This window comes from Protopterus annectens, chromosome 3.part0, assembly GCF_019279795.1.
Source record: "Protopterus annectens isolate FY-2018-M chromosome 3.part0, PAN1.0, whole genome shotgun sequence".
NCBI classification, from domain to species: Eukaryota; Metazoa; Chordata; order Ceratodontiformes; family Protopteridae; genus Protopterus; species Protopterus annectens.
This window is the reverse complement of record NC_056731.1, coordinates 1,353,106,507-1,353,114,402: the sequence shown is the minus strand read 5'-3', so window position 1 is coordinate 1,353,114,402 and position 7,896 is coordinate 1,353,106,507.

The following is a 7,896-nucleotide window of genomic DNA, read 5'->3' as shown; positions in this document are numbered from 1 at the left end:
GCTGTACAAAACAACTTTCAAAAATACCAATTATTTTTCAGGTGGTTTGTATCCACCTTCTACCCCTGAATTAGGGGTTCTAACTCCACATCCTCAACTTCTCCTTCTCACTGTACATAACCTCAGATGAAAGCCCTTCATAAAGCAAACTTTGATGAGCTGGCATATCGACAACATGAAAATATGTTTTTTAATATACCATGTTTCAGTGTGAAATAGCATTGCATGCAATTAATGGCATTTCTCTGTTATATGTAAAACACAAAGAGATGATAAATTTTACAAATATTTTATTTGGTTCTTCATTGCTGATCCCAGTAGAAAGCCAATAAATGTCAGAAAGCTGATTTTGAAACACTGCACAGCAGCTTGAGTAAAATGCAACAGCAAAAAATTCTGTTATTGAAATCACAAAAGTCTTCCAGTCCACAAAATATGACATGTATATATATATATATATATATATATATATATATATATATATATATATTTAAAAAACAAAACTTATGGACCACCAAAGAATGACTATCCAGACAAACGGTTAAAAACAGAAGAAATATTCTGTGCATCCACCAGGTCGAGGGGAACATCCTTTATTAACAGTAATAAATACAGGAGACAAGCACTTTTGGACACAGTGACAAAAGTCTTCCAGTCCACAGAATATGATATGTATATATATATATATATATATATATAAAAATAAATTTTAAAAGTAACTATAAATAATATACAACTAGGTCTTAATTTTTGCATGGTGGCAAAAGGCAAATCCATGTACCCTGTCAGGGATGGGTACAATATTTGTTTTTAGCATTAAACCAAATATAAGTTCCTTCTCTGAGGTTGTGCAGTCTCAAAGTGAGAAAGTATATGTGTATGTGAAGAGATGACCCTTCATAAAATGTCATCATCATATCTTGTCCTGACAAAATTAGAAAATGGGAGAAACATGGCATGCCGACAGCTATTGGAGTTTGGCTTTATTGGCCAGAATGCCCCATTAAAGACTTAAAAAGTCAAAATAATAAAAAGTCATGGGCATTCAGAAGCCATGCAACTAAAACACTAATATGCCCTTAAGGGGTCATTTGCATATATTCCATGAACATCCACTACAGGATATTTAAATATTTGACTTTGCAGTCTATAGCTTAGTTAGGTCTTTCTTGGAAGTTTTACTGAATGCTTTATCTGTGTGACCTTCTTACCCTTGGTTTGGTGGTAATTTAGATTGTTCAATGTTCATAATACCAAACATGTATAATACCGGTGGAACTGATTGCAGAATCATTTGATTGACCCTGCTAGCATCACTGTATAGGAGTTCATAGAGCAGGAAGAAGCTTGGATTTGCCCTTACACTGCTGCTGTGCAATGTTCATAGGTTCATAGGATGTTATTAGGCTATTGACCCAAGGGCCTTTACAAGCCTAGCTGTTAAATCCCACTATAATAATACATGAGAATTATCATCTATGCCCAAGATTTTTCTAGTAACGACTAACCATGTCCAGGAGAGAAGCAAGGGCAGTCCCAGGCAGAAATGTATGGTTTCCCATCCAGTCATTTAGGTTGCACCTAAACAGGTTCATTGAGGTGCTCTGCTTGACATGGATTGGAAGCCTATTCCACAGGAGTAGCAGTCTCTGAGAGATGTATCTATCTCTTCAGTAGGTCCTATTAAAGTCATAGGCTAGATTGAGGTCTCTGGAATGGATGAATCTAGTCCCATTTGACTTATGGATGTGCAGCATTTTCATAAAATTTGGGTCAGAGATAGCCCTGTTAGTCAGACATAAGCCATGTCTAAGCAGTCTATACACTACTGAGTAAAGTGACAGCGACCTCAGTCTGTCTGCATAAGACATGTGCTGCAGACACTGAATATTCTTAGTTAGAAATCTCTGTAGTCTCTCAAGTTGCTGCAGGTGTCTGGTATGGTACATACCAAACTGAGCATTATATTCAATAACAGGCCTGATGAGGGATGAGTACAGAGGAGTTATAACATCTTTTGCTCTTGAAGCGATGCCTTTGCTAGTCAGGTGAGCAAAGCAGAATGCCTTCCTCACTACAGTAGACACATTATGTTCCCAGGTCTCTCAGTACTGAATTGGTACTTAGGGTATTATTGTTTATTTTATAATCAGCAGGGACATTGTTTTTACCGACGGGAATGATGATGCATTTTTTAGCATTTAGTTTAAAACCATGGCTTTGGCACCAGTCATTGGTCTGTATAAACCCCTTTTGAAGAACGCTGACACTGGTAGAGAATTCAGTGATAGCACCTAATTTGCTGTCATCCACAAACTTAATTAGCCACAGCCCCTCTGTTTTGGCCTGGACTTCTGAGAAGTATATGCCAAACAAGAGAGGGCCCAGCACTGACCCTTGTGTGACTCCACTGGTGACAGGTCTGCTGGCAGAGATGAAGTCTCTCACTTTGACTGAGTGTTGTTGATCTGCGAACCAGTTTGCAACCCAGCTGACAAGATAGTGGTTGATAGTCAACTGGGATAGCTTGTCAATGATGCCCAACTGTGGGATTGTGTCAAAGGCCTTTGCCAAGTCAAGATTGGCTGTGTGCACAGCTTTGTCTTTGTCTATGGCTCTTGTCACATTCTCAAAGAATTTCACCAGGTTTAGCAGGCATGATCTACCCTTGACAAAACCGAAGTAGGAAGGATGTAGGGTTTGGAGGTCACCTATATCCTTATTTATGAGATCCCTGATGATTTGTTCCACTGCCTTACCTATGAGACTGGTTAAACATATGGGTCTATATTTACTTGGGTCTAGGTGGTGCTGCGGTAGCTTTGTCGCCTCAAAGTTAGATGTTGCCCATTCGATTCTCAGTTAGAGCGTCTTCTGTGTGGCGACATGCGTGAACGGGCATTCCTTCATTGAAGGTTGTGCGTTAGGCCCGGAAAGCCAGCACGTAAAACTCTACTGTCAATCATTAGCTGACCGGAGTTCCGCTGTGGCAACCCTTAACTGGGAAAATCCAAAAGACACAAACAAACAAACAAACATTGCCAAGCAACCCTTGTGGAGGGGGATAAGAGTTGCTGTTTTCCATTCAATGGGAACAAAGCCAGTACTCAGGCTGTGGTTGAATAGGATGCCTAGTGGAGTAGTTAGCTCCTGTTTAAGAACCTTATGAATGCAGCCTGGAATGCCATCTGGTCCCATGGAGGCTGTGTTCTTAGTCTTGGAGAGAGCATTGGTGACTTGCTTTTTGCAGATGCAGGAAGGAGGTGATGTTGAAGACATGGTTTGTGGTATGCATGGGGGGATAGGTGGGTGAAGTTTTCACCAAACCTGTTTGCTAGCATGTTTGCAATTTCTGCAAGGTCAGTGTGTGCGACACCATCCACAGTTACTTTAGCACACATCCAAGTCCTACCTTTTAGGTTTTCGATATAGCTGAAGAAAGCCTTATGGTTATCCTTGGTTATAGTTGCTAAATTTTTGTCATGGTTGCTCATTGAGGTTTCTACATGTTGTCTTATTTGCTTGTTTAGGCCAAGGAGGGTGCTCTTCCAGTTTTGGGTTCTCACTTTTGCATTTTTAGACAGCAGCTTCATTCACTTATTGTATAATCTATTAATGCTAGACATCCACCAGGATGGTTTGTTTTTTTCTTGAGGATCTTGCTTTAATTCTATCAGGCACAGCTGTGTCTCTACATTTGTGTAGATGTTTATACAGGGCATCAGTATATACTTTAGTATAGCCGTCAATGCCATCTTAGAAGCTGGAACTTGGAAGCCGATTATACCATCCCTTAAGAAGACACAGTTAGCTTTGGTGAAGTTTTTTAGCCTGACTTCTCCTTTAGGGAGTTTTGGTGCTATTGCTACTTCAAAAATGACTGATTTATGTTTGGATTTAACCAGTGCGGGTCCTACAACTGAGTCACTGCATCAGTCACCCATATTGGTGAGGACCAGGTTTAGTATATTAGAGCCCCTTGTGGGGTGGTGCACTATTTGTTCCAAGGCACTGAGTTAACAAAGTCCAGGAACTTTTGTGTGAGTGAGTTTGGGCTCGTATATATAAGTTTCCCAATTAATGGAGGGATAGTTGAAATCACCCATGACTACAGTGTTAGCTTGACTTTAATTGTCCCAAGTAGGTCTAAATAAGCTGTGTGGGCTTCTTAGTTCATGGAAGGGGACCTGTAACTGATAATGACATGAAAGGGGTCTTACCCATGGTAATTTGGACTTGGAATAACTCCATAGAGTTATCTTGTCTAAGCAGTCTAGAGGTATAATTATCTTTAATGAAGATAGATACTCCACCTCCTTTGGATCTCACACCTTCAATTTGTGGTCTGAAAATGTGGAAAGCATTGTAGCCTTGCAAGGCTGGGGTCCTTATTGTGGCCTTGAGCCAGGTTTCTGTGAATGTACAGACATCAACATCTTCCAGGCAGAGAAGTGCATCCAGAGAGTGCAGTTTCTGGTTTAAACTCCAAGTATTTAGCAGCATGACCCTTAGTTTCTTTGTGCTTGATATTTTCACATCAGAAGTTTTGTTTTTGTGACCTTGCCTAAAAAAGGCATTATGGGGGAGACAATTGCCTTAGCCAGCAACCGAAAGTCTATGGTTGCCAGGTCCATCTCTGGCAAAGCAGCATGGTCTATCCACCATGTTATCCCTGGCTGACAGGAACTGGATCCCCTTAGAATGGCACCAGAAACTAAGCCAATTATAAAAGCCAATAATTTTTTGTTTATATTTTGGTGTCATCCAAGGTGAGAGTAAAATGCTGCTCAAAACTAGGGACATACCTGCTTGAGACACATATTCAGACAGCTCAATTATGTCTCTCTTCATATAATCCAGAGAGGTACATCTCAAGTCATTCACACCAACATGAACTATGACGGAGTCATAACGGTACTTGTTGAGAGACTTGAGTGCATGTGTGATCTGACGAATCCTTGCACCTGACAGACAGCTGATTGTAGCCTTCTTCTTGCTTAACCTGGTGAGTGGGGCATCTGTATGTCTCACTGTAGAGTCATCTATAACTAAAACATTTGGAATAGATGGGCATTGCCTTAAGGGCTTATTTGGTGAGACACTGGTTCTAGTGTTTTTGTATGTGTAATGGGTTCATGTTTGTGTTTTGGAGGTCTCTGGTGTTTAGGTGGGTTTCTGGAGAGTGCATCCGCATATGATGGTTTATGTGTTGGTGCATGTTATGAGTAGGAGCCATTGTCTGTGAGCTGATATCCTGTTTAGTGTTGCTCTTCTGGATGTGAGAGAGCAGTGATTCGAGATTCTTAATTTAAGAGCATCCCTTGCAAATTGTACTTCAGTGATTTAGGAGTAAAGAGTTGTCAGTGCACATGAGACAGTTGCTGCACTGCCTTAACAAAACACGGCAACCAAACCAACAGGAGAAACAGAGGGGAACTGACAGTCCATAATACAAGGTTTGAACCAGGTATATTCACAGATAAGGAGAAAAAATGTTCACTTCATTTAAGAAAATAAAGTATCTGGTAGGGGACTATTTTAGGGGGACTAACCTATGGGCTTTACAGTAGGAGGTTTATAAAAAGGGGGATCTATACATCTGATGTTGATAGGTAAAAGGTAAAAATCATTGCTGAGTGGTTCACTGAACAGCTGAGAGCTGTTTAAGAACTGCTCTGCTAGATAGCAGACACTTCTAAGGGAAAATGTGTCTATTGGCGCTTTTGTGTCTATAACCACCAAGAGTTACCCCCTCTGCATGGAGGTGCACTATGATGAGATATGCACAAACAAGAGCAAATCAGTTAATACAGAGAAACCAAGGAAATAGCTGAAACTGAGCCCTGCACCAATGAAATTTCTCAGACTGAGCCCTGAACCAGTAATCTTCAATTAGATAGTCCTACAGTACACTCCTGCCATGGGGGGGGGGGGTTCTCCAAAAGAAGATGTCCTGATTTTTAGTGCTCAGTCCTCAAACAGAAGTGGATTCAGCTAGTCTGAATCCAATTTATACTACAGCCAACAGAAATGCAATAACAGAATAAAAGCAGAATACTTCTTTTCTTAAAAGAAACAAGCAACAGAGTAAAAAGCAACACATTTTCCCCCTAAAATAAATATAGCAACAGAATAAAACAACAGACGACATCTTCTAAAATAAGTAAAAGCAGCAGTTGGTGTGAAATAACAGCCAAGTGCAACAAATTTAGTAGTGAAATTGAAACTTAACATCATTAGTTCTCTCAGATGGTTTGGTATGATCAGAGGGGCAGAGGTTGATTGCCTAACTCTCTAGAGCCTTTCTAAGACAAGCAACAACCTATACAAACATGGTTCTTAAGTATAATACAAGAGCAAAGCAGCTAATACAAAGAAACCAATGAAAAAGCTCAAACTGAGCCCTGCACCAAAGAAATAGCTCAGACTGAGCTCTGAACCAATAACCTTCGATTAGATAGTTCTACTGTATGCTCCTGCCACAAGGGGATGGGGGGGTCTGTAAAAGAAGATGTCCTGATTTTTAGTGCTCAGTCCTCAAACAGAAGTAGATTCAGCTAGTCTGAATCTAATTTATACTACAGTCAACAGAAGTGGCAACAACAGAATAAAAGCAGAATACTTTTTTTTATTAAATTAAATAGGCAGCAGAGTAAAAAAGCAGCACAGTTTTTTTCCTAAATTAAACATAGCAACAGAATAAAACAACAGAACAGATCTTTTCTTAAATAAGTAAAAGCAGCAGTTGGTGTGAAATAGTCAAGTGCAACAAATGTAGTAGTAAAATTGAAACTTAGAGTTAGAGTCAGTATTATATATATAATTTGCAGAGGTGGGGGCACCCCTCCCCCCCCACATAGGGGAGGTGCAAGGGGGCTTTCTCCCTGCAAAGAAAACAATAGTTGCTGTTTAACTTTTTTTTTTTGTGGTGTTTTGACATTCAAACTTTTTGGATCACCATTTTACAGTTCAATGTTTGGGTACTTTGGTATTGTAAAGCACATCCATACACAAATATATGTAGAGATAGACAGATATACATATATATTTAGATATAGATATAGATATAAAATCTCTATTCAAGTTTTCATGCTGTTGTGGTCTAACATTTTTTTTACAAACAAAACAATCAATGCTAGTCACTGTTATCTCTCTGACATGTGAAGCATGTGAGCAGTGATGTCCTATAGGCTCTTTTGGCAACAGTAATGTAAATGTAGTACAAGACATTGAAAATCCTCTGAGGTTCCCACATATGAAAAACAGACCAAACTACTAAACCAAACTGTCCTAAATTATTCTGCCATTAGGATGGTGAAAACTCCATGCAAGTCTGTTTAATTCTGATTCTGGCCAAATCTGTGTCTGGATCCTGGCAAGATTGTAAATAACTGAGATGCCAGTGGTGTCCTAGTATCACAATTTCTTCATGCATTGAAACTTTTTAATCTAATGAGCATTTTATAGACAAATAGTACTGCTCACTCTCTATCCAGCTTAACTTATGCATTTTTCCTGCTGGTCTAGTTATAACAACTAGTTTAGTTACCTTCACAGCTTAGGATATAGTAACGAATAGGTAAGTACAGATTTATGTCATTGTATAACATGCATATTAATGTGTTCCCATTGGGATTGCAGACTTCTGTACTTTATTACTCTTGTAAAAATTAATAAAAACTTTATTTAACAAACTATATCTTAAACATAAAAATATTGAACAGTGCAGCTGTGAGGCAGAACCACCAGGTTGCCAGAATTATGCCCATTTGGATCTTGTGCGTTTCATGCCAAGAATCTTAAAACAGACATAATCAGTGATACTAAATGGTTTCCAAGTACTGCTATGTCCCTCCTAAAATCTGTGATTTGCAAAAAATGGTTAACATTTACAAT